The 26408-nt window shown below is 46.9% G+C and overlaps 1 long non-coding RNA gene across 2 annotated transcripts; it reads right to left on the bottom strand.

Moving 5' to 3' along the window:
- Positions 1 to 8058: 8058 nt before the first annotated feature.
- Positions 8059 to 14271, bottom strand: LOC113877813. 2 transcript variants are annotated; one of them, XR_003506828.1, is made up of 3 exons: positions 13944 to 14261; positions 12471 to 13066; positions 11017 to 11682 (listed from the first exon to the last, which is right to left on the bottom strand). It is a non-coding gene; the product is annotated as an uncharacterized LOC113877813 (long non-coding RNA). The 2 variants fall into 2 exon arrangements; XR_003506827.1 differs by having other exon boundaries at positions 8059 to 13066; positions 13944 to 14271.
- Positions 14272 to 26408: the final 12137 nt, after the last annotated feature.

The following is a 26408-nucleotide window of genomic DNA, read 5'->3' on the forward strand; positions in this document are numbered from 1 at the left end:
TTTGAACCTATTTCTTACACGGTGGTAATTTCTCACCTCCCAAAGGTAGTTGCCAAGACTTGCCGGTCAAACCTCATTTGCAGCCAGGGCTTGAAAGTGTGACTTGATCGCCAATCAGATGCACCTGCATAAACCTTTCAGTGTCACAAGGAAGGTGGCACTGGCCTTGAAGAATCCCTTTTGCCTGCCAGGATGTTCAGGGTAGGGGTCCCAGTATTAGTGAGGATGCTCAGAAACTGCTAAGTGAGTAAATATGCAGGTGTTCAGTGCTTGTGGGCCCTGCCTCCTTCCTAGAGCAGCCCAGCTGCATGACTGGCATATTATTACTAGTTCTAGAGAAGTGCTGTCCAATAGAGATTTAGAGTAAGCCACATAGGCAATTTTAAGTTGTTTAAAGTGAAAGTGAAGTCGCTCAGTCGTGTCCAACTCTTTGCGACCCCATGAACTGTAGCCCACCAGGCTCCTCCGTCCATGGGATTCTCCAGGCAAGGATACTGGAGTGGGTTGCCATTTCCTTCTCCGGGGAATCTTCCCGACCCAGGGATTGATCCCAGGTCTCCTGAATTGCAGGCAGACGCTTTAACCTCTGAGCCACCAGGGAAGCCCCCCACATTAAAAAAAATTTTAAAGGTGAGGTCATCTTATTATTTTATATATATATATATATTTGGCCATTCTGTGCAGCATACAGGATCTTAGTTTCCTGACTAGGGATTGAACCCATGCCCCCTGCATTGGAAGCATGGAGTCTTAACCACTGGACCACTAGGGAAGTCCCGAGACCATCATATCAGTGTATTTTAATATATCAATATATTTTATATATCAATATTTGGTCACCTGATGCAAAGAGCCGACTCATTGAAAAAGACCCTGAGACTGGGAAAGATTGAGGGCAAAAGGAGAAGGGGGTGGCAGAGGATGAGGCGTTAGACAGGGTCACCAACTCAATGGACGTGAATTTGAGCAAACTTTAAGAGACATCGGGGGACAGAGGAGCCTTGCATGTTACAGTCCATAGGGTTGCAGAGTCGGATGTGACTTAGTGACTGAACAACCAATATTTTATTTAACCCAATGTATTCAAAATATTATTTTAACATGTGTTTGGTATACGAAAATATTCTTTACACCATTTTTTATACTAAGTCTTTGACATTCACTCTGTATTTAACACTGAAAGCACATAACTCAGACTAGTCAGTGGCCACAGTACTGTCAGTAGATGCGGTGCAGACCTACAGCCTCCCGGCCGGGCTGTTTGCTCATCCTCCACATTACCCAAGCTTCCAAACAACCGTCAATAAACATCTGAAGAAGTGCTATTGCTGTTGTCCGTAACTAAAGATCATTTGGAGAAACCAACCACAACTGAGAGAAATGCATACAGAGAGCTTTCTGTCTAGCACAGAGAACCCTGTTCAATGCTCTGTGATGACCTAAATGGGAAGGAAATCTAAAAAGAGTGGATATATGTATATGTAATACTGATTCACTTTGCTATACAGCAGAAACTAACACAACATTGTAAAGCAACGATACTCCAATAAAAGTTCATTAAAAAAGAATGCACACAATATTGTAAATCAGCTGTGAAGTGAAAGTGAAACTTGCTCAGTCGTGTCCGACTCTTTGCGACCCCATGGACTACACATTCCATGGAATTGTCCAGATCCAGAATACTGGAGTGGGTAGCCTTTCCCTTCTCCAGGGGATCTTCCCAACCCAGGAATCAACCCGGGGTCTCCTGCATACCTCAAAAATAAAAAAAGAAGAAGAAGAAGAATGAAAAATCTGTGAGCACAAGGACATCATCTTTCTTGTTGACCACACATCCCTGAGGCCTGGAACAATGCCTGGCTCTCACTATTTAAATATTGGTTGCATGCATAAATGAAAGAATGACTGAATGAGAAAAATGTTCTTCCCTCAGTAAATCTTCCAGTATAAATTCTTGACCAAGGCTACCTTTGCCTGGCAGTTGCTGTATCTCTTTAGGGCTTCGTCGTGATCAGCACCAACTCCAGGATAGCACATGTGACTTTTAAAGGTGGCCTTGGTGCTGTGGGTGACATGGGCAGGACAACATAACTTCTCCATAGAAGTCAGCCTCTGTGACATGACCAAAGCCAATGGCTCATAAGGGGCTTGAAAATCACCTCAGGGAGTCTCCTGGTGGTCCAGTGGCTAAGACTCCACGCTCCCAATGCAGAGGGCCCAGGTTCAATCCCTGGTCAGGGAACTAGATCCCACATGCCGCAACTAAGACCCAGCACAGCCAAAGAAATATTTTTACAAATCAACCCTGACTCTTGGAGACTTCTGCAGAAGCCCAAGAAGGAACAGTGCTCTTCCTGGCTTCTGTGTTGACAGCCAAGTTTTCCTCATCCTCCCAGCGTAGGATGTCCCACCTAGGACTACCGGGTTTCTGATTTTTCAGTGATTGCCGAGCCCTGACCCATAAAGGTAGCACCTGTGCTGAAATTGCCCTTGTCTCCCTTTCCCCAAAGAGCAGTGCTGGGACCAAAGGCTGGCTCTGAAATATTGACACCCTTACTCCCTGCCTGCCAATTTTTCAATTTTCTCATCTAATAAAAGAGGAATACAACCTCACAAGATTACTGTGAAGACTATATGAGAAAATGTAGGTAAAAGCTTAGCATGGTGCTTGGCATGCTGTGGATGCTCAAAAATTCCATTCTAGCTTTGTCCTTCAAGGCCTAACGCTAATGTTGCCTCTGTATGAACTTTCTATAATACCTCAGCCCCAGCTGGACAGAGTCCACCCTCCTCTGGAATCTCAGGGCCTTTTGCTTGTTGATAAAAGTGGCTCTCTCTCTCTCTCACACACACATACACACTCACTCACACACAAAGGAAACAGTTTGATGACTAGGAAGAGCCTGTGAGTTGTTTCTCAGTTGTTCAAAGTCTGAACTGTGACTGCTGAAGTTAACATTTCCAGTCAACAGGGTCTATTTTTAAAAAATTGTTTATTTCAGGGGGATCAAAGGAGACTGATGGATAATGACACTGTTATACTCCTGGCACAGTTAAAAATGCACTTATTCACTCGCTTAGTCACCCCACTTGTTTTTCACACATCCATTTGACTGGTGTGTGCACATGAGAAAGTCTGGAGCTGAAAGGTGGTCTTGCCTCATTCAGGGTCGAATTCCTACCCTCCATGCAGACGTAAATCTTGCCCTTAAAACCTTAAAACCACAAGGAGAATCAAAGGCATTTATCCTGATGCTTTAAAGATTCTGCTTCCGTTCTGAGATAGAATTATACTTTGGTTCTTCAGTAGGGCTGACCTTGAATGGCTGTGTCCCCCATGGCTCTGGACAGCACATGCTGATTCGCACAGGGCAAGTGCACACCATTTATCTTTGACAAAGGCCCATAAACGTACTCAGTGTGTTGAAATCCCACCACCGCCTCCCCTCCCCCAAAAAGCATAACAACACCTGGTCAGCTTGTTTCCCTATACCTAGGCAATGTGTATGTTGGCATAAGTAGATGATCAAAATGCTAACAGGAATTCTTCCAAAGGAACTGCAGCTGATGCTACAAAGCCCCACTGAGATTGCCAAGGTGGGGCACTGTGGATGCCGCCGTCTACATCTCTTTGTGGGAGGATCTCTTCCCCTGCCTGGAGTCTCTACCCAAATGGCAGCCAAAGGTGTGGGAGATCTAACATGCCTTTCTAGTTGTTCTCAATGGGCAACTGATCTGATCAGAGTTGATATTTACTCCAGCTCATCACTCCTTGGGGGGAAACGGGGTGTTCTGCACTGACCCCTGAAGGTCCCCTGAAGAATCAGGCACTGTTACCCACAGAAGTCAGCTACCTGACTGCTTTTTACCAGCTTCCTCCCTTTCCTTGCTTCAACTGCTTGCTCCTCTACAGGTGTTCCTGGGGTCACCTGCCAAATAAACCCTCTTGCATTCAAATCTTTGTCTCAGGATCTGCTTCTGGGAGAATCCAAACTAAGGCAGGGGCATGCTGACAAGTATCAACAAAGGTCCTTGGAAATCCAACTGATACTCGTTATCAGAGGCAGTCCCTCACTTACCTCATTAGCTTTGTGGCAATCTCAGAAGAGATTTGTTTTGGTTTTGGCTGCACCGTAGGGCCAGTGAGACCTCAGTTCCTGCCCAGGGATCGAACCCTGGGCCCTGAGCAGTGAAAAGCTCAGAATCCTAACCATTGGACCCACAAGGAATTCCCTCAGAGTTTTTCACTTGCTCATCATGTACCTCGTGGGAGCAAAGGGGACTGCAGGGCAAACTTGGTGCATGCTTTAGAGCATCTTTCACTTTAACTTTTTTAGGCTGAGACAGAGTGTGACACCTAAGGGTTGGTGGTGGTGAGGAGCAGATACAACCCGGCAGGCCAGCAATGCCATTCTTCACACCATGAAGTTCACTGTTTCTTGGTTTATAGCTTCTTACCACGGAAAATCTCAAACATATCCAAAAGTAGAGAGAACAGAATAATGAACCCCTGTGTATCTGTCATCAGATTGGACAACTACCAACTCACAGCCAACATGTCCCTACATGCATGTTGAGTCATGTCCGACTCTGCCACCCTGTGGATTATAGCCCACCAGACTCCTCAGACCATGGAATTCTCCAGGCAAGAATGCTGGAGTGGGTTGCCATTCCCTCCTCCATGGGATCTTCCCGACCCAGGGAGTGAACCCAAGTCTTCTTGGGTTAGCAGGCAGATTCTTTACCATTGAGCCAGCTGGGAAGCCCAACTCTATACCCAATTATTTTAAAATAAAACCCATAGAGAGAGAATTCCCTGACAGTCCAGTGGTCCAGGGTTTGATCCCTCATGGGTTTGATCCCTGGTGAGGGAACTAAGATCTCATGTGCCTGGCCAAAAACATAAATAAATGAATAAAACAGCCTGTTCCCAAGCTCTCATTAAAAAAAAAAAAAAAAAAAGTCCCTATTTTTGATTGGTTCTGCGTCTCAAGTCTTCTTTTTCTTTTGAGGAGAGGGGGTTCAATTTTGTTCTATTGTTGTTGTCCTGTTGCTGTGGTTCAGCTGCCCAGTCGTGTCCGACTCTTTGTGACCCCATGGACTGCAGCACACCAGGCCTCCCTGTCCCCCACCATCTCCTGGAGTTTGCCCAAGTTCATGTTCATTGCATCAGTGATGCCATCCAGCCCTCTCATCCTCTGACACCCTCTCCTTCTGCCCTCAATCTTTCCCAGCATCAGGGACTTTTCCAATGAGTCATCTGTTCACATCAGATGACCAAAATACCGGAACTTCAGCTTCATCATCAGTCTTCCAGTGAATATTCAGGGTTGATCACCTTTAAGACTGACTGGTTTGATCTCCTTGCTATCCAAGGGACTTGCAGAAGCCTTCTCCAGCACCATAGTTCGAAGACATCAATTCTTTGGCATTCTGTCTTCTTTATGGTCCAAGACTCCTGCTGCTGCTGCTAAGTCACTTCAGTCGTGTCTGACTCTGTGTGACCCCATAGATGGCAGCCCAACAGGCTCCACCGTCCCTGGGATTCTCCAGGCAAGAACACTGGAGTGGGTTGCCATTTCCGTCTCCAATGCGTGAAAGTGAAAAGTGAAAGCGAAGTCACTCAGTCGTGTCAGACTCTTGACGACCCCACGGACCACAGCCTACCAGGGTCCTCCATCCATGGGATTCTCCAGGCAAGAGTACTGGAGTGGGTTGCCATATGCCTCCTACATATGTAGTATTAGGGACTTCCATCAAGAGGTATATCTAACTGGTTTTTCTTTGTTTTCTAGATTCTATCTTGATTTAAAAAACAAAACAAAAACCTATGATGTTTACACTATCATGGGACAAATAGAACTGTGACTTACTTTTGTTACTTATGTGGGTGATTCCCCAGGTGCTTCTGTAGTATGGACCGGCCTGTCCCTGAAAATTGCAGTATTTTCCTTCAGGGATGTTGAGATATGGCTAGGGGGTCCAAGGAAGAACAATGTCTTCCTGTGAGAAGGCCAGTGAGGGTGGGGCAGAAGCTGTCTTCGTTCCTTTTACCTACCCTACCTCGAGCTATGGACTCTGGAAGACCTTGTTTGAATCCTCTGGGAAGGCTCAGCTGGGTAACCATGGATCAGTTCAGTTCAGTTCATTTCAGTCGCTCAGTCGTGTCTGACTCTTTGTGACCCCATGAATCACAGCACGCCAGGCTTACCTGTCCATCACCAACTCCCAGAGCTTACTCAAACTCATGTCCATCGAGTCGGTGATGCCATCCAACCTCTGTCGTTCTCATCCTCTGTCGTTCCCTTCTCCTCCTGCCTTCAATCTTTCCCAGTATTAGGGTCTCTTCTAATGAGTCAGTTCTTCACATCAGGTGGCCAAAGTATTGGAGTTTCAGCTTCAGCATCAGTCCTTTCAATGAACATTCAGGACTGATTTCCTTTAGGATGGACTGGTTGGATCTCCTTGCAGTCCAAGGGACTCCCAAGAGTCTTCTCCAACACCACAGTTCAAAAGCATCTATTCTTTGGCACTCAACTTTCTTTATAGTCCAACTCTTACATCCATACATGACATATTGTCCCCATGAACAGTATGAAAAGGCAAAAAGATATGACACTGAGAACCCCATGAACCATGGATAAGCAGCTTAACTTCTTAAGAGTCTTAGTTTCCTCAACTGTAACTGTGATAAATAAGAATTTCTCCCAGGGCTTCCCTGGTGGCTCAGTGGTTAAGAATCTGCCTTGCAATGCAGGAGACCCAGGTTTGATCCCTGGGCCAAGAAGATCTCACGTGCTGCAGAGCAGCTAAATCTGTGCACCACAACTACTGAGCCTGTGCTCTACAGCCTGCGAGCTGTAACCACTAAGCCCACGTGCCCCAACTGCTGAAACCCAGGTGCCCCAGAGCCCATGCTCTGCGACGAGAGAAGCCACCGTAAGGAGAAACTCTCACACCACAACTAGAGAGGAGTCCCCATTCGCCATGACTGGAGAAAAGTCCACACAGCAAGGAAGACCCAGCACAGCCAAAAATGAAAAAAATAAAATTAAAAAAATAAATAATCTCTCCCAAATAAGACTTATAGTGAGCCATTTTTTTATGTTGTGGTCACCCAGTATCTTTTTGAAAGCCTCTTCTCCTATGCATGCCAAGATGAGTTCCTATTAGGAAAATATAAGGTAAAAGACTCTTCTATCTAGCCTCCTGTATAGTTAGGGCACAGGAATGTGGTCCAGGATTGCCCAATCAGGTGCAGCTGACTCTGATTCGGAAGAGAGCTATATGGGGAAGAGGATGCTGCAGGGAGTGGCAGAGACACAGAGCTTTTGTGGGGCAATGTGAATACTCTCAGTAGAGATCCTTCCTCCCTTATGTGGGTGAAAATGCCCAGTGGAGGCAAAAAGCATGTGATTTGCTGATAACAGTCCTGGGGTAAAACTGACATATTGTTCCTGGCTTGTAGCCTCCAAGCTTAGTTCTCTATCCTGCTCAGATACTGTGTGAGCTATTTACATGTATATCTTTAAATACATTCCTTTGTTGCTTAAATCAGTTAGAGTATATTCTGTTATTTGTAGCTAAGTCCCTTGACAATTATGGGGATTCCATCATATTGGTAAAGGTGGTGTCTAGTACTCAGAAGGGATCAGTCAAACTTTACTTGAAGCCTCTGGCCTTCCAGGTAGATGACATCAAGCATTTTATGTTTGTGCTACCTAAGTTGGTTTTCCTGTTCTTCATGCTTAAAAGTATCTGGATTGATTTCTGTATGCACCTTCAATGCTTGATTGGACCTAGATATGCCCAACCTACGTTCACTCATTAACACCTTTTAAAAAATTGAGTACCATGGAAACACACTTTACCATGTGTAGAATAGATAGCCAGTGGGAATTTGCCGTGACACAGGGAGCTCAACTGGTACTCTGTGACAACCTAGAGGGGTGGGATGGGGTCGGAGATGGGAGGGAGGCTCAAGAGGGAGGGGGCATTTGTATACCTGTGGCTGGTTCATGTTGATGGATAGCAGAAATCAGCACAATACTAAGCAAATATCTTCCAATAAAATTTGTTTAAATTACAATGGACACATAACAAACGGTGCATATTCAAAGCACAAAATAATTTGGGTTTCAACACGTGTAAACATTACTTTAATAAAGGTAATGAACCTACTCATCATACCTAGAAGTTTCTTCATGCCATTATCACTATTATTTTGGCTGTGTTGTGGAGTATGCAGGACCAAGACCAGGGATCAAAGTCGTGCTCCCTGCATTGGGAGCAAGGAGTTTTAACCACTGGACCACCAGGGAAGTCCCGTGCCCTTTTGTAATCTCTCCCTCTTTCTCTCTACCTTCGCCCCAGGTAACCACTGATTCCCTTTCTAGAATTTTACCTAAATGAAATCAAACAGAATATACTCTTTTTGGTCTTCTTTCACTCAACATAATTATTTTGAAGTTCATCCATGTTGTGTGAATCAATCGTTTGTTCCTTTTGACTGCTGAGTAACATTCTGTTGTATGGATATACCATATTTGTTTATCCATTCTAATGGTCGATATTTGTGTTGTTTCCAGTTTGGGGTTATTACCAGAAAAACTCCTACAAACATTTGTGTAACGTCTTTGTGTGGACATGTTTTCATTCTTGGGTAAGAATCGAAGGACACAATGGCTGGGTTGTAAGATTGGTATTTCTTTAAAAAAAAAATTTTTTTTAATTTATTTGTCTGCAATGTGTTGCTTGTATGATCTTGTTCCCTGACCAGGGATTGAACTGGGGCCCCGGGCAGTAGAAGCTCAGAATCCTAACCACTGATGGTAGCAGCTTTCAGAGTCAAGTCCCACAAAGAGGATCATCTGCCTTGTTTCCAGAAGCCCCAGCCTCTTGGTTGCTCACTTCAGACCCTTGGCTTCTAGGGGTACATCCAGGAGGAATGTAAGACAAAGCCTTTCTGGAATGTACAAGACAGCTGCTTCTTTAACCCTGTCCACCCAGCACCTGCCTTGGAACCACCTGGGGGCATCTGGTAACAAGCAGCTTCCTGGGCCCAAGCCCCTCTTCTTGAAGCTGGACTAGAAGGCCCCAAGAAGGAGAGTGACTTCATCACGGGGCTAGGGCTGATCTGGAACAGAAAACCCAGGGTGGATGGGAGAGAGAGAATAAGGGCCAGGAAAATATCCAGCCTCAGTTCCTCTGACTCCCATGTATTTTCCCTTTGGCTCTCATCATTAAGATCATTAAGAAAAAGGCCAGGAAACTCCCTGCTGGTCCAGTAGCTAAGACTCCGTGCCCCCAGCGCAGGAGATCTGGGTTCGATCCCTGGTCAGGGAACTAGACAATTCCACAATTAAGAGTTTGCATGCTGCAACGAAGATTGAAGATCCTACAGGCTGATACCACCAAATAAATAAATACTTTTTTTTTTCGTAAAGAGACAGAGAGAGAAAAGGCCAGTGCTGAGCCCAGCAGGAGGCTTTGGAGAGAGGTGGCTGCCTGCTAACTGGGGCTCTGGGTGTGCTCTGAAGGCTCAGATTGCCAGGTCTCACCTCCCAGGGAGGCTCAACATAGCAGGCATCTCAGGTCTCCCAGCCTCAGGCACAGACATCTTCTGTTAGAGGAGAAGGCTAGACTGGTGGAAGGAGCTGGGTGTGTCAAGCTCCAGCATATATGAGAGCTGCCTCCTTTGAATGGGCACAGGGAGGTGGGGAGGAGCGGGCAGGCAGGCTAAGCTAGGCAGAGCCTGATCTGCCTAGATCAGGGCCGGAGGGAGGCCAGGACCTCAGTTAATAAATGGGGAGGTAGGCGCCTTCCCTCTGCCCCATAGAACTTGTTCCACTGCTGTCTCTAGCTCCTTCCCTGGGTCAGCTCCTCCCTGAGGGCCTCAGGGATAGAGGCAGGTGGGCAGACTGGTGATGGAAGAAGCAGATAGGTGATGGGAGGGAAGAAGCTGCCAAGCCCTAGGGAACTGATTTGCAGGAGAGACAGGTGTCCCCAATGCAGGCAGATGCAGCTTTCCCATGATCACTTGCTCCAAAGCCACAGGAGTGATCCTGTTCAACTGACGGCAGTGCCTCCTACTTTTATTGTTGTTGTTGTTTTTTAGTTGCTAAGTCATGTCCAACTCTTTGTAACCCCAGTGACTGCAGCACGCCCAACTTCCCTGTCCTCCACTATCTCCCGGACTTTGCTCATTCATTAATGCCATTTTATACCATCCCTTCCCCAGCCCATCAAAGGTCATCTTATGGCCACTACATCGGTACTGGTTTGGTTGGTTAGCTGTAAGATTAAGAAATAAGGCAGGAACCTAGTCTCAAACTCTCACTGTTATTCATTTGGTAAGTTGTGTCTGATTCTTTGCAACCTCACGGACCTGCAGCACACCAGGCTCCTCTGGCCTCCACTATCTCCTGGAGTTTGTTCAAATTCATGTCCATTGAGTTGGTGATGCTATCCAACCATCTCATCCTCTGTCACCCCCTTTTCCTCCTGCCGTTAATCTTCCCCAGTATTAGGGTCTTTTCCAATGGGTCGGCTTGTCAAATCATGTAGTCAAAGTACTGCAGCTTCAGCTTCAGCATCAGTCCTTCCATGAATATTCAGGGTTGACTTCTTTTAGGATTGACTCGTTTGATGTCCTTGCAGTCCCCGAGACTGCCATTGTATAGATGGAAAATTGAGGTCTGGAAGGGGCAGGGCCATGCAGTACGCTTATCACCATCTCTCACGGAGCACTGCTGCTGCTGCTGCTAAGTCACTTCAGTCGTGTCCGACCCTGTGCGACCCCATAGACGGCAGCAGGGTAGAAAAATCCTCTCGTTTTAGGGAATTCCCTCGGGGTGCAGGGGTTAGGACTGTGCACATCCACTGCTGAGTTTTGATCCCTGGTTATAGAACTAAGATCCTGCAAGCTTCAAGGCATGGCCAAATAAATAAATAAACATATTTTTTAAAAGGTCCCTTACACTTAAAATTATTCTATACACACACACATACATAATATACATATGAAATACACATTCATGATATTTTGCTGGATTTGATAATATTTCACAAAATTCAAAGGGCACACACCAAAAAGTCTTCCTCCCATTTATATTCTTGGTCTCCCAGCATCCCACTCCACAACACTGTTGTTGATTGTTTCCTTCCAAAGACACTCTATACTTATGAAACGTTTACTTTTTTTTTTTAAATCATAAGCTTTAAATGCTGTACTCACTGTTCTGCACTTTGCTTTTGCACATGATAAATCTTAATTAGGATCACTTAATTTTAGTACTTAGCTGCCTCATTCTTTTAAATAGAACATAATATTTAATTGTATTGCTGAAGTAGAACTTATTAACTACCCTCCTATTTTGGTTCCAAATGGAAACTATGAAAGCTATAGTTCAGTGAATATCCTGATGCATATTATACATACGTTAGGGCACCTGTATGGTGTTGTTATGGTTTAGTTGCTCAGTCAGGTCCAATTCTTTTGCAACCTCATGGACTGTATAGTCTGCCAGGGTCCTCTGTCTCTGGGATTTTCCAGGTAAGAATACTGGAGTGAATTGCCATTTCCTCCTCCAGGGGATCATCCGAATTCTGGAGTAGAACCCGCACTGTCTCCTGCATTGACAGATACTTTACCATTGATCCACTGGGAAAACCCTGGGGCACCTGTATAAGGAAAGGAAAGGAAAGTGAAGTCGCTCAGTCGTGTCCGACTCTTTGCGACCCCAGGGACTGTAGCCTATCAGGCTCCTCCATCCGTGGGATTTTCCAGGCAAGAGTGCTGGAGTGGATTGCCATTTCCTTCTTCAGGGGATCTTCCCGACCCAGGAATCGAACCCGGGTCTCCCGCATTGCAGGCAGATGCATTACCGTCTGAGCCACCAGGGCACCTGTATACCTGCAGGGTAAATTTCTGAAAGTGGAAATGCTAGGAGGAAGAGTTTGGATATATAATTTTTTGACAAGTATTACCAGTTGGCCCTTTAAAGAGACTGTGCCAATTAACTTTCAGACTGTTTTCACACACCTTGACCTCGACAGGCATGAGCTCCCTTTTGCTGGGTTTCTGGTTTCGCTCATCTGATAGGTGAAAAATGGTATCTTGTAGTTTTAATTTACATTTCTTATGTTATGAATGGGGGCTTCTCCAGTGGCTCAGATGGTAAAGAATCTGCCTGTAATACAGGAGACCAGGGTTCAATCCCTGGGTCGGGAAGATCCCCTGGAGAAGGAAATGGCAACCCACTCCAGTATTCCTGCCTGGAGAATCCCATGGACAGAGGAGCCTAACAGGCTACAGTCTGTGGGGTCACAAAGAGTCGGACACGACAGAGCAACTGAGCAGATTTTATGAATGAGGTTGAACATCTAAGAAAAGCAGAGGGCAGTTTGTAAGTGGAGTGGGGTCTAGTCCTTATCCCAGGCTGAGCCACCACCGTGTCCCCCTTCCTCACCTCGGTTGATGAGAGTTGGCTGGGCCAGAATCCTCCCTAAAGCTTCTTCCCCCGCCTCCCCTCCTGGGATGAGTAAGTTTCTCCTGGGTGACTGACTGGAAGAGGCATGTTTTATTCAGGCACCCTGGTTTGTCCTGCTCGTTGGTCCCTGAGGGCTGGGCCTTGGCCTCTGATGCAAAACAGGATTAGCAGCAGAGAAGTGGCAAGCTGAGACCTGCTTTTATGGGGAATGGAGCTGGGGTAGATGGGTAGATGGGGAGGAGGCTACCGCAGTTCAGGTGAGCTCTGATAAGCCTGAGCTAAGCAGTGGAGCTTGGGGAGGATCCAAGCGACTGACTAGGTAAGGTGGAGGAGGGAGAGGCAGACAGGTGATGGGGGCGGAGTCAGGATGGAGGAGGAGTAGCCAGTTGATGCTTCCCAGTGGGATAGACAAAGGAGAGGAGAAAATGTTTGTCAGATGAAAGTCCTCCATAGGAATGAGTGGTCATGTGTCCAGTTGAGGGATAGTTAATTCAGCCAGTCTAGTCACAGCAGGTTAAACCAGCTCTGGGGCGTGTCTTGCTCCCGGCTTTCTGCAGCGACACAGTCCTGGTTTCCTGGAAGACAATTAACACAGAGCAAGCTTTACTCCCGATTTACTACCTCGGTCTAGCTTCTTCTGTGATATCTCTTGCTGTCCTTCTGGTGTAGGGAACGCAGGGTTGGGAAGGGGGTTGTTGGCCTAGTGGCCAGCCCCCAGCCGGAGCTGGAGGAGGAGCAGGTAAACTGGAAACGGGGGAGAAGAGGAGAGACAGGGGTCCACCAAGCCCAGCCCCCATCCAGGCTGCTGGTGTGTTTGCTGCTGGTCTGAGAGCAGAAGGTGAACCAGGCCTGGAGGCCACTGCTACCCTTTTTAGGACCGTGTTCTAGATCTTCCTACTTCAGCCCATATTTCTTTCAAAGACTCTCACCTCATCTTCCCCGGAGTTCTGTCTCAGACAAAAACTCTCCAGTAGCACCAAGAGAATCCATTATCAGTACCTTAGTCTTTTAGGGTTTGCAGATAAATTTGGGTTTCAGATAAGGAATACTTTTTTTTAGTCTAAGTATATCCCCAATATTGTACAGGACATACTTATATACTTAAAAACAAAAGTCTCTTATTTGAAATTCTACTTTAACTGGGCATCCTATTTTTAAAATATGCTAACTCAGGCCACCCTGCCAGCCCTCTCCCAGCCGGTGGAGACAGCCAGCATGCCTGACCTGTCACTGAACCAGGTCTTTAGAGTACAGGCACCAGGAGCGTTACTTTCATTCCCTTGGCACATGGTCACAGGACAACACTCTGAGGAGGGGGTTCAGTCCACTCTGGGTGAGAAAACTGAAGCTCGGAGATGTGACGTGACTTGTCTAAGGTCAGCGGGAAAGGCAGGCCCAGAGGAAGAGTCCCAGCCCCCACCGGCCAACTCCAAGTTCAAGTTCTCTGCTCACCCGTCTCAAACCACCGTCTTCCCGAGCAGGAAAGCAGGAGTGGGTTTCCACTCCGCAAGTCACAGGGACGAAAAAACACCCACGCGGCCGAGGCTTCCAGGCACGGGAACCGCCAAGATTTGGTGCCAGAAAATTCAAAGCGATTTCGAAACCGAGCGCCTCTTAGTAATAACAATACCAACCCCGGTCATATGCATAGCTCTCGACAGTTGACAAACGGTGTCCCCGAGAGTCGATCAGAATAATAGAGAAAGCAGACGGGAGAGGGACCGCCTGCAGGACCCCACGGCAGGCTCGGGGACTCTTCCGGAATTCAATCCGGGAATGGGGCGGAGGGAAAGGCGGGGAGAGAGGGGAGGACGGGAAGTGGGAGGAGGGGGCGTGCAGCCTCTCGGCAGACTTCCTGGAACCTGGGGGTTAGAGACCGGGACCCCCCGCGCCCCCTCGCCGCCCAGGCTCCGGATGCGGATCTGGGCGGTGCTCAGAGTCCCGCGATGCTCCAGGGGGCGTGAGCCTGTGGGGATGATCACTTCTGGACTTTTCCTGCTGGGCTGTGTCCCGGTGTGTGGTCTGAGCCAGCGGCTGAGGTGACAGGTCATATTTCCATGGGAGGGGACTGGGAGCCTGGCCTGAAAGGTGGGTCACGGACGGTGGGTCAGGAAAGGCTGGCTGGGAGGGTTGGAAACCCCGCGCGGGGTGGGTGGGGGGTTAGGTGGGTGGACAGAGGTTGGGGAAAATCTGGTCAAAACCAGACTTCTGTGAATTAGACCTTATTTCCCCCTTGACTCACATGATCTTTACGGATCTTACTCAGGTTCTCACTTGCAGTTACCAGAGAGGCTGCTAGATACTTGAGTTTTGAATAGTTTTTTTTTTTTTTTTTAATGAGCCCTGTGCTGCTGGTGGGGGAAGGGCTTAGGGTTGGGGTGGGGTTAGAAATGAGGGGTGAGCTTTAGGCTCCCTAGGGGCTTAAAGAGCACCAGGAACCTTCCTGAAGCTTTCCCAAAAGCTAGAAAGGAGGAAAGGAAGGGAAGGAAAGGGAAGGGAATGGAAGGGAAGGTGTTCCCTGAAAACTGAGTTCATCCCTTGGTGGGTGTCTGTTGCTGCTAAGTCACTTCAGTCGTGTCCGACTCTGTGTGACCCCATAGATGGCAGCCCACCAGGCTCCCCTGTCCCTGGGATTCTCCAGGAAAGAACACTGGTGGGTGTCACAACCAAGCAAAAGGATCAGAAGGAAGGATTTATTACAACAGCAAGAAAGGAAAACGGGGGGCATTTCCTCCAAGGCAGTGTCTCCCCAACAGCAAAATTGGGGACGTTTTAACCTAAGGTCAGTTCAGTCGCTCAGTCGTGTCTGACTCTTTGCGACCCCATGGACTGCAGCACGCCAGGCTTCCCTGTCCATCGTCAACTTCCAGAGCTTACTCAAACTCATGACGGTGATGCCATTAACCTAAAGGTACATGCATATTCATGAGGGGGCTTGAGCAGAGGAGCATTCAGCACAGAATTGGGGCCAAGGGTGACAGAGTCCACGCTGAAGGTGATTGAATTCAGGAGGGTCAATGTCATCATTCTATCTTCCACCTGGATGGGGGCCTTGGTTCCTGAAGAACTCAAAAATATATTACTACGTATATCCCCTGAGGAACCAGGACCCTGCCCCAAGGATGTATTATGGGGCATAAACAAGTGCAGCCTGCCTTGTTTCTGGCTTCCCTGGTGGCTCAGATGGTAAAGAATCCACCTACAATGCAGGAGACCCAGGTTCAATCCCTGGGTTGGGAAGATCCTCTGGAGAAGGAATGGCTACCCACTCCAGTATTCTTGCCTGGAGAATTCCAGGGACACTGGAGGCTGGCAGGCTATGGTCTACAGTGTCACAAAGAGTTGGACACGTCTTAGCAACTAAATAACAAGTGTCAGGAAAGTCATTCCTGGTTCTCTTTCTCCAGGGACCCCTTAACCTATCTGCTTACAGAGGGAGAAAGAAAAGAAACAGAGAAAGGAAGAAGAAAAGAGACAGAAGAAGGAAGGATGGAAGGAAGGAAGACAGGTGATTGTGGATATAGACAATCTTTCCCTCAATTTCTGTTTTGATTACTTTTTTTCTTAATTTTCTTCTCTAAGCAGCTGTGTTCAAAGTGTAGTCATGTTAAGCTACATGTTAAGTCATGTTGAGAGGGCAGGAGAAGGTACACTGATTTGATGCGCCGCCCCCCACCCCCAAGTTAAAAGGGGCTTCCCAGGTGGCTCAGTGGGTAAAGAATCCACCTGTAATGCAAGAGACACAGGAGATGCGAGTTCGATCCCCCGGGTAGGGAAGATCCCCTGGAGAAGGGCATGGCAACCAACTCCAGTGTTCTTGCCTGGAGAATCCTATGGACAGAGGAGGCTGGTGGGCTACAGTCCATGGGATCTCGAAGAGTTGGACACAACTGAAGCGACTGAACACTTAAGCACTTCACTCCCAAGTTAAAAATTTATTTCAAATCTGCTGCAAAGGGAGATACTTTGAAAAAAATCCAGTGGAAAGATTCCCTCTGGGTAAAACATCCAGTATGACAAAAACTGTTAGAGAATCATCGTCATAAGCTGATTTTAAAAGTCTGGGTAAGTGACCTTAGCCTGTTTCCCAGATGGAAGATAGTTATGTGCACAGATCTAACTTCCAGAGAAGGCCTTCATCTCAATAACATCTACTCAAGTATTTTTTCCAGGAATGCTAATGACCAAGGGATCCAGGCAGTGTGAGATCATCCTCAGGCCCAGGCAGGCCCCAGTCCTCGGGTCTCACCTATAAAAGGTGCCCTGGAGGACGTGGGACAACCGGTCAGCCGGCCAGTGCTGTGTGCTGGGGAGTGGCCCTTGGGACAGCCACATTGGGAAGCCTTAGAGCAATTTCTGCAGATCTCTACATAGTAGCCCACTCTGTACCTGGACAACTGGGCTCCTCAGCACATCACCATGTCCAAGGGAATGGGGTACCTAGGTCCATCAAATGATGCAGCATGGGACTTCCCTGGAGGTCCAGTGGTTAAGACTCCAAGTTTCCACTGCAGGGAGCACAGGTTTGATCACTGATTGGGTAACTAAGATCCTGCATGCCCAGAGGCATGGCCAAAAAAGAAATAAAAATAAAAATTGATGTAAAACAATGCATAATAAACAAACAAAAGATGCAGGCGGCACTTAGTCCCATCAAAGTGAGAATTATCTCTATTCATATACCAATAATGACTCTCTAAGAAGCATTGGTAGGGTTGAATTTGGTGACTTCTGAGGGACTTCAGATGTGAGTGACTGCCATTTTATTCTATTATTGTTATTTTCATTTTTGGCTACATTACATGGCTTGTGGGATCTTATACCCCGACCAGGGATGGAACTCACCCCCTACATTGGGATCTCAGTCTTAACCTCTGGGCCACCAGGGACATCCCTGAGTGATTGCCCTGTTAACATCCATTGTAGATGATATATGGAATTCTGGCAAAGTAAATCCCAAGGGAGAAGATTCAAGGCCTAGGCACACATGGGGTTGTGTATGCCCTGCGGATACACACGCACACTCACACATGCACATACGTTGCAAATAATCCTCTAGGAAAACTCTGACCAGCCCAGCGATGGATGGGTGTAGTGAGCTGGGCAGGAAGATTGGGGGAGAGGGGAGGAGGGAAGATAGGAGAGGGGAGAGGAGTCCTGGGGGCAGTGTGGGTGGAGAAGCTGGGCTGCATTTGAGGACCTCAGGTGGTGCAGCAGTCCCGGTTGCCTTTCTGGGAACTCAGTCTCTCCCTGGCCAGCTAGAATCAAGCCTCTCCCTGGGGCTCTGCCCACCAGCAAAGTGTGCAAAGTGTGGAGCCAAGGAAATGCCATTCATGTTGAGTGATGGAGTCAGCTGGTAGTTGGCTGACACTGGTCCCTTGGGTTGATTTAGACACGTGTCCATCCCCTGCCCCCACAAGCCTCTGCAGTGGTGCCAGGGATGCCTGCAGGCAGATGAGTGAAGGCGCTTCCACTGGTCTGGAGCACCCGCTGCCTGAAGCACTGGCCCTGTCCCTTGTACTCCACCCCCTCCTTACCTGCGTCCTGCTGACAGTCTGCATCCCCCATGCCCACTTCTCCCTGCTCACTGTCCTCCTTGACCATGATTCCCACTCACCTGAGGATTCGGCTGTATGCCATGAACTGTCGTCTCCTAGAAGCCCCAGGAGCTGGTTTCCATGTTTGTCTTGGGCTGTGTCCCTGTGCCCATGGGGACAGGGGTTCAGAATTGCTGAGGCAGACAGAAGCCATGTGCAGTTAATAGCTTAGGACACAACTGTGGTCATTATCAGCACACGGGTACTTTTTTAAAGCATCACATTTAAAAAGCACCACTTAACGGTTCCTGTTCTGGTTCAACTTCCGGAATAGCCCCCAGTTACACAGGCATGTTCACCCACATACAGACACATGTGAATATGCATAGTCCCATGTGGGCACGTGCAGAATTGTGCAGGCACTAACGGTACACATAAACACTCACAGGTGCATCTGTTGTCTCCAGCAGCTCCCTGGGCAAGCGCCCTTTCAGCTCTATCTCTGTACCACTCCCTGAAAGGCAAAGATTGCCAAGCCCAGCTGAAGAAAGAAGAGGTGGGGCATGAAGGGTCTGCACCGCATTGAGAAGGCACAGCGTTCAGGAGCAGTTCTCATCCACCTTTAGGCAGACTTTTCCAGGAGGGAGTAGGTAGGGTGATGGCCTGGAGTTGGCTCTTCGGGGCTCACAAGAGCTGTGTATTTAGTGATGTTGCAATTTTCGTGAGGTTTTAGCTGAGATGGGAGTATTTACCCTGTGGCAACTGGCAGATGCTCCAAGTCCCCCTCCCCACTCAGTGGGTTGCTAAACATTTCCCCAGAACAAGACTGGAACGGGAACAGAATGACCTTATTTCCCACATTCCCGTGTAAGCTATTAGCATGACCTGCTGTGCCCATCGTGGGCAGAAGTGCTGGTGGGCAAGGGCAAGGAGTGGGAGGGGGGTGAATGTGGAGAACAGACGTTTCTACACCTGGGGGTGAGCTGGGTTAAGTGGAGCAGGGGCCCCACCCTCCAGCCCATGACGCACCTCAGTACCCAACAGCTGTGTTTTTACCCTTCGCCTGGAAACCTTTCCTTGTCTATCACAATCGGACCTTCAAGGTGCAGCTGGATCCTGCTCGCTCTGGGATGGTTCCTGGATGCCCTGCAAGTCGTAGGGATGGTGTCCAGAGTCCAGCCAGGACCCCGACTCTGCTGCCTACCAGCTGTGTGGCTTTGGGGTACTTAACCATGCAGAGCCTTGATCCCTTTCTCTATAAAATAGGAGTAACGGAGGGGGGAGGTAAATTAGGAGTTTGGGGTTAACATGTACACTCTACTATATACAAAATAGATAAACGGCAAAGACCTACTGTATGGCACAGGGAACTATACTCAATATCTTGTAATAACCTATGATGGAAAGTGTTAGTTGCTCAGTCGTGTCCGACTCTGTGTGACCCCATGGACTGTAGTCCAGCAGGCTCCTCTGTCCATGGAATTCTCCAGGCAAGAATACTGGAGTGGGTAACCATTCCCTTCTGCAGGGATCTTCCCTACCCAGGGATTGAACCTGGGTCTCCTGCATTGCAGGTGGATTCTTTACTGTCTGAACTACCATGGAAAAGAATCTGAAAAAGGATACATATATACATAGTCTTCCCAGGTGGTGCTAGTGGTAAAGAACCCTCCTGCCAATGCTGGAGATGTAAGAGATGTGGGTTCGATCCCTGGGTGGGGAAGATCCCCTGGAGGAGGGCATGGCAACCCACTCAAGTATTCTTGCCTAGAGAATCCCATGGACAGAGGAGCCTGGTGGGCTACAGTCCAGAGGGTCACAATGAGTCGGACACAACTGAAGCGACTTAGCTTGCACACACGCATATATATACATATATTTATGTATAACTGAAAAGGTGTTGTTGTATACTTAAAAAAACAAGTTAACTGTACTTCAATTGAAAAAAAAACTTTCAAAAAAACCCAAAAAACTTCTGGGACTTCCCTGGCAGTCCAGTGGTTAGGACTTAAGCTCTCATTGCTGAGAACACAGGTTCAGTCTCCAGCTGGGGAACTAAGATCCTGCCAGCCACATGGCTTGGCCATTAAGAAAAAAAAAAATTTCCAAAAAAATAGTAATGATGTTTATGCCAACACAGCGTGAGCATTGTGCAAGGCCACCTGTGGGGCACACATGGCTCAGGGCTGGCACAGAACTAACATTTGATAAATGGCTGTTCCTTTTCCCTCCTCCCGTCCAGTCCATGGCAGATTGCAGATACCTCTGATTAGCCTGAGTCACGATAATTGTAAATGCACCAACTCAGCCAGATTGGCTGTCAGATTGGATTATAAAAAGAGCCCAGATTCATGCTGTTTACAAAGAGAAACATCTAAAGCAAGGATATGAAGGTTGAAAGTAAATAGAAAATACTAACCAAAAGAAAGCTGGTGTATCTCTGCAAATATCAAACAATTATTTAAGACAAAAAATATTTATGAAGGGGGAGAACAGATACGTGTATATGTAGGGCTGAGTCCCTTCGCTGTTCACCTGAAACTGTCACAACATTGTTAATCGGCTATGGCCCAATAAAAAATGAAAAGTTAGATATTTATGGGGAAAAATAAGAATGTCTACATCATAATTCTAGGAGTAACCTACTAAGATGAAACAGGTCACCTTAAGACATATAAAGCAAATATCAAGAACATGACAACCCATGGGAGAATGGAAAAAAAAGTTATGCAAATCATGTAGCTGATAAGGGAGTTGTATCTAGAAATTATAAAGGACTCTTAAAATATAACAATAAAAAGACACAGAGGGAATTCACTGGAGGTGTAGTGGTTACGACTCTGCACTTTTACTGCCTTCTGTGGGGGTTTGATCCCTGGTTGGGGAACTAACACCCCACAGGCCACATGGCCAAAAATAAAGCAGAAAACAAAAGAACAATAAAAAGACAACCCAGTTTAAAAATGGGCAAAGGATTTGAGTAGACGTTTCTCTGAAGAAGTTATGCAAATGACCAGTAACCACACTAAAAGACGTTCAACATCATTAGTCATGAAGGAAGTACCAATCAAACCCCCAGTAAATAAGATACAACTTCACACTCACTAGAATGAATGGCTAGAATCAAAAAGGCAGATGACAAATGTTTACAAGGATGTGGGGAAATCAGAATCCTCGAATGTTGTTGGTGGAAATGTAGAATGTTACGCTTACTCCTTGGAAGGAAAGTTATGACCAACCTAGATAGCATATTAAAAAGCAGAGACATTACTTTGCCAACAAAAGTCTGTCTAGTCAGGGCTATGGTTTTTCCAGTGGTCATGAGTCGGACTGTGAAGAAAGCTGAGCGCCGAAGAATTGATGCTTTTGAACTGTGGTGCTGGAGAAGACTCTTGAGAGTCCCTTGGACTGCAAGGAGATCCAACCAGTCCATTCTGAAGATCAGCCCTGGGATTTCTTTGGAAGGAATGATGTTAAAGCTGAAACTCCAGTACTTTGGCCACCTCACGCGAACAGTTGACTCATTGGAAAAGACTCTGATGCTGGGAGGGATTGGGGGCAGGAGGAGAAGGGGACGACAGAGGATGAGATGGCTGGATGGCATCACTGACTCGATGGACGTGAGTCTGAGTGAACTCCGGGAGTTGGTGATGGACAGGGAGGCCTGGCGTGCTGCGATTCATGGGGCCGCAAAGAGTCGAACACGACTGAGTGACTGAACTGAACTGAACTGAACAAAACAGTCACTGTGGGAAAATTCTGGCAGTTCCTCAAACTTAAATATGGAGCTGCCATTTGATCCAGCAATTCTGCTTCTAGATATATACCCAATACATTGAAAACATAGATTCACACAAAAACTTGTACATGAATGCTTATAGCAGCATTACTCACAACCGAAAGGTGGAAACAACCCGAATGTCAACCCAACTGATGAATGGATAAACAAGTGGTAGGGGATCCCTACAATGGAATATTATTCAGCTATAAAAAGGAATGAAGTACCGATCCAGGCGAGGACATGGGTAAATCTTGAGAACATTATGGTTAGTGAACAAAGCCAGATACGAATGGCCACATGTCTGATTCCATTCGTATGAAATGTCCAGAACAGGCAAATCCATAGAGACAGACAGTAGACTGGTAGTTACCAGGTCTGGGGTAAGGGGTAGAAGAGGGAACTCGGGGGGAATGCAGAGTGACTACTCATGGGTACAGGGTTTCTTTTCATGCTGATAAAATGTTATTTATTTATTTTTGGCTGCCCCATGCAGGATCTCAGTTCCCTGACCAGGGATTGAACCTGGGCCATAGCAGCGAAGCCGCAGAATCTAAACACTAGGCCACAAGGGAACTCTCTGAAGAAATGTTTTTGTTTTTGGTATTTATTTATATTTGGCTGCACTGGGTCCAGTAAAGATACCACTGGGCATGTGGTATCTTTAGTTGTGGCATGTGGAATCTTGTTCCTGACCAGGGATCAAACCTGGGCCCCCTGCATTGGGAGTGCTGAGTCTTAGCCACTGGACCACCACGGAAGTCCCTGCGGAAATGTTTTAAATTTGTTTCCTCCCACCCTAATTCTGCAGCAGTGGAAGTGTTTGACCTAGAACCTGGACAATGAGTCTATGCCCAATGGACAGATTGGAAGACTGAGTCCCCGGCCCCAGGGCATTTGCCTGGCTGGCCTCTAGTAGGTGTGTGTTGACTCCCAAGTGTTCTTGGAGACCTTCTTAATGGTGAGCTGATGGTTTAGCCCTCTGGTGCAGCCTTGAAAGGGCTGTGCCACGGAATCACTTCTTAGCAAAGCTGTCTTTAGCGACACCTGGTGGTCACTGACCATCATAGCTCTGATTTGCCTTAAGGGCTATTGGTCCTTAGAGACAAGAGCTTACTCAGTCACATAATTTTTTTGGTGGAGAAAGCTCAGAGAATAGCACTGTCCTGCCTTAAGTCACACAGCAATTCATTCCTTTCTTTATTAAAATGTGAATGAATACGGTTTGAGTGTTAGGTGCTGGTGATGACAGCAGTTGTTAAGACAGAGGGGGAAGAAAGAAAAAACAATCAGTGATAGGAACCATGCAGAGCATTAAACTGAAGCTGGGACAGAAAGTGACTGGATGACTTTTTTTTAGTTGAAGTATAGAGATTTACATTGTTGTGTTAATTACTGCTGTACAGCAAAGTGTTTCAGTTATACACACACACACATAAATATGCATACTTTTAAAAAATGTCCTTTTCCTTTATGGCTTATCATAGGATGTTAAATATAGTTCTCTGTGCTATAAAGTAGGACCTTGTTGTTTATCCATTTTATACAGAAAACCTTCCATCTGCTAACCCCAACCTCCCTTTGCATCCTTCCCACAACCTCTCACCCTTACAATCTATTCTCTATGTCCATGATTCTGTTTCATAAATAGGTTCATTTGGTCTTATTTTATTTTTTGGGTGTGTTGCAAAGCACTTGGGATCTAGTTCCCTGACCAGGGATAAAACCCTCATACTCTGCATTGGAAGCATGGAGTCTTAACCACTGGACTGGACCACAAGGAAGTCCCTTGTCATATTTTATATTCTACATATAAGTGATATCATGTGGTATTTGTCTTTTTCTGATTTACTTAGTATGATAATCTCTAGTTGCATCCATGTTGCTGCAAATGGCTTTGTCTTTTTTTATGGCTGAGTTGTATTCCATTGTATATAGGTGCCACATGTTTATCCATTCATCTGTTGATGGACATTTAGGTTGGTTCTGTGTCTTGCTGAACCAAATGGTAATTCTGGGCTTCCAGGTGGCGTGGTGGTAAAGAATTAGCCTGCCAATGTAGGAGATGCAAGAGACTAGGGTTCAATTCGGAGAAGGCAATGGCACCCCACTCCAGTACTCTTGCCTGGAAAATCCCATGGATGGAGGAGCCTGGTGGGCTACAGTCCATGGGGTCGCTAAGAGTCGGACACGACTGAGCGACTTCACTTTCACTTTTCACTTCCGTGCATTGGAGAAGGAAATGGCAACCCACTCCAGTGTTCTTGCCTGGAGAATCCCAGGGACGGGGGAGCCTGGTGGGCTGCCGTCTATGGGGTCGCACAGAGTCGGACACGACTGAAGCGACTTAGCAGCAGCAGCAGCAGGGTTCAATTCCTGGGTTTCGAAGATCCCCTGCAGTAGGTAATGGCAACCAACTCCAATATTCTTGTCTGGAAAATTCCATAGACAGAAGGGCCTGGAAGGCTACAGTCCACGGAGTCACAGAGAGACATGACTGAGCACACACATACATGGTAATTCTATTTTTAGTTTTCTTAGGAACCTACACACCATTTTTTTTTTAACAGTGGCTCCTCCAACTTACATTCCCACCAACAGTGTAGGAGGATTCCCTCTTCTCCACATTAAGTGACTTTTTGTTTTTCAAAAATTTATTTATTATCTATTTTGGCTGTGCTGGGTCTTAGTTGTGGCTTGTGGGATCTTTGTGGCAGCCTGCATACAGTATCCAGTTCCCCAGCCAGGGATCAAACCTGAGGCCCCCTCCATTGGGAGTGTGGAGACCTACTCACTGGACTACCGGGGAAGTCCTTGGGTGACTTTTTAAAAATTGAGTAGTCAGGGAGGGCTTCCTGGAGGAGGTGACATTTAAGCTGATATCTTAATAAGAAAGAGCTGGTTGTGCAACAATCTCAAGGAACAGCATTCCGGGCAGAGGGGATTAAGTTTCTGAAATGAGGATGAGCATTTGTGTTTGAGGGACAGAGAAAGCGTGACTGTAACAGGATGGGCGGAGGGAGGGAGATAAGAGATGTGGGGCCAAGTCAGCAGAGTCAGATCACTAGAGGCTGAATCAGGGAAAGGAATTTGATTTTACACTATGTGTGGGAGAAAACCTTTGGAAAGTAGTCCCCCCACTCCCAGTGGTTTACTCAAGCAGGGAAGTTACCTAATCTGATATCCATTTTACAAAGATCCCTCGGGGGTTGTGTAGCTTGTGGGCTGGTGAGGCAGTGGTGCAAACAGAGGGTCCAGCTCACATCCCACTGTGGTGGTCCAGGTGAGGGCTGCTGGAGATGAGGAGAAAAAGGATAGATTCAAAATGTGTTTTAGAGGCAGAGGGGGCAGGATTTGCAGAAGGACTGAGTATGGGGGATGAAGGAAGAAAAAGGCTCATTTGGTTTTTTACTTGAGCATCTGGTGGATGATGGTGCTTTAATGGTGTGAGAAGACTGAGGGAGGAGGAACTTGGGAGCAGGAACCAAGAATTTCACTTTTAAAAAATGTTTATATTTATTGATTTGGCTGCGTAGGTTCTTAGTTGCAGCACCTGGGATCTTTAGTTGCTACCTGTGGGATCTAGTTCCCTGACCAGGGATCGAACCTGGGCCCCCTGCATAGGGAACGCTCCGCTGCTTGATTGTCCTGTCTACTACCTCCACTAAAATGTTGAGTAGAAGAGGGGAGAGCAGACATTCTAGTCGTATTTCTGATCTTGATGGGAGGGAACATCCAGTCTTTTGTCATTAATTGTGATGTCAGTTGTGGATTTTTTTCATAGATGTACTTTTTCAGAATGAGCAAGTTACTGTTCTCAGTTTGAGTGTTTTAATCAGGAAATGGTGTGGGATTTGCTAAACGCTTTTTATTTTGCATTCTTTGAGATGATCATGTGAGTTTTGCTTATTGATGAGATACATTACATCAGTTGATTTTTCAGATATTAAACCCATCTGGGATAAATCCTGTTTGGTCATGGTGCATAAATCTTATAATTAAAACTATTATTATTGTTTTAAGCCACTAAATTTGGGGATAATTTGCTAAGCAGCAAAAGATAATTAGTTCAAGCTGCCTAGTATGGGGCCATGGGCTCCTTGCCACCTTAGCTGCCAGGTGACTGGGATCAAGAGTGGGGCAGTTAGGTTCTCCAGTATCTGCTCTCTTGGGTGCCGTGAAGGCCTTGTTTCTCCAGTGTCTGGGTGGTGGGGTAGTCTCACGTGGAGCCAGGAGCCAAGGACACACTCTTCTCTGTGGTGGCATGAGTGTTACAGCTGGACACAGGATACCTAGAAGCAGAGCTGGAACTAGAACCTAAGCCACAAGTCCCTGCCTCTCCAAATTCTTTCAGTGAAAGTCATGACTCAGCTTGAGTTTCATCTGTGTCCTCCTGTCGCTTTCGGTAACACTTGAATACATGAGGAAGACAGGTGGTGTCTATTTGCATGAGGGCCTGGGTGGTCCCTGGAAAATACTGGAGTGTGTGGCCGTTCCCTTCTCCAGGGGATTTTCCTGCTTCATCGGACCCGGGTCTCTCGCATTGCAGGCAGACTCTTTACCATCTGAGCCACCAAGGAAGCCCCCCACCACCTGGAAAAT

Source organism: Bos indicus x Bos taurus, chromosome 19, assembly GCF_003369695.1.
Source record: "Bos indicus x Bos taurus breed Angus x Brahman F1 hybrid chromosome 19, Bos_hybrid_MaternalHap_v2.0, whole genome shotgun sequence".
In the NCBI taxonomy this organism is placed as follows: Eukaryota; Metazoa; Chordata; class Mammalia; order Artiodactyla; family Bovidae; genus Bos; species Bos indicus x Bos taurus.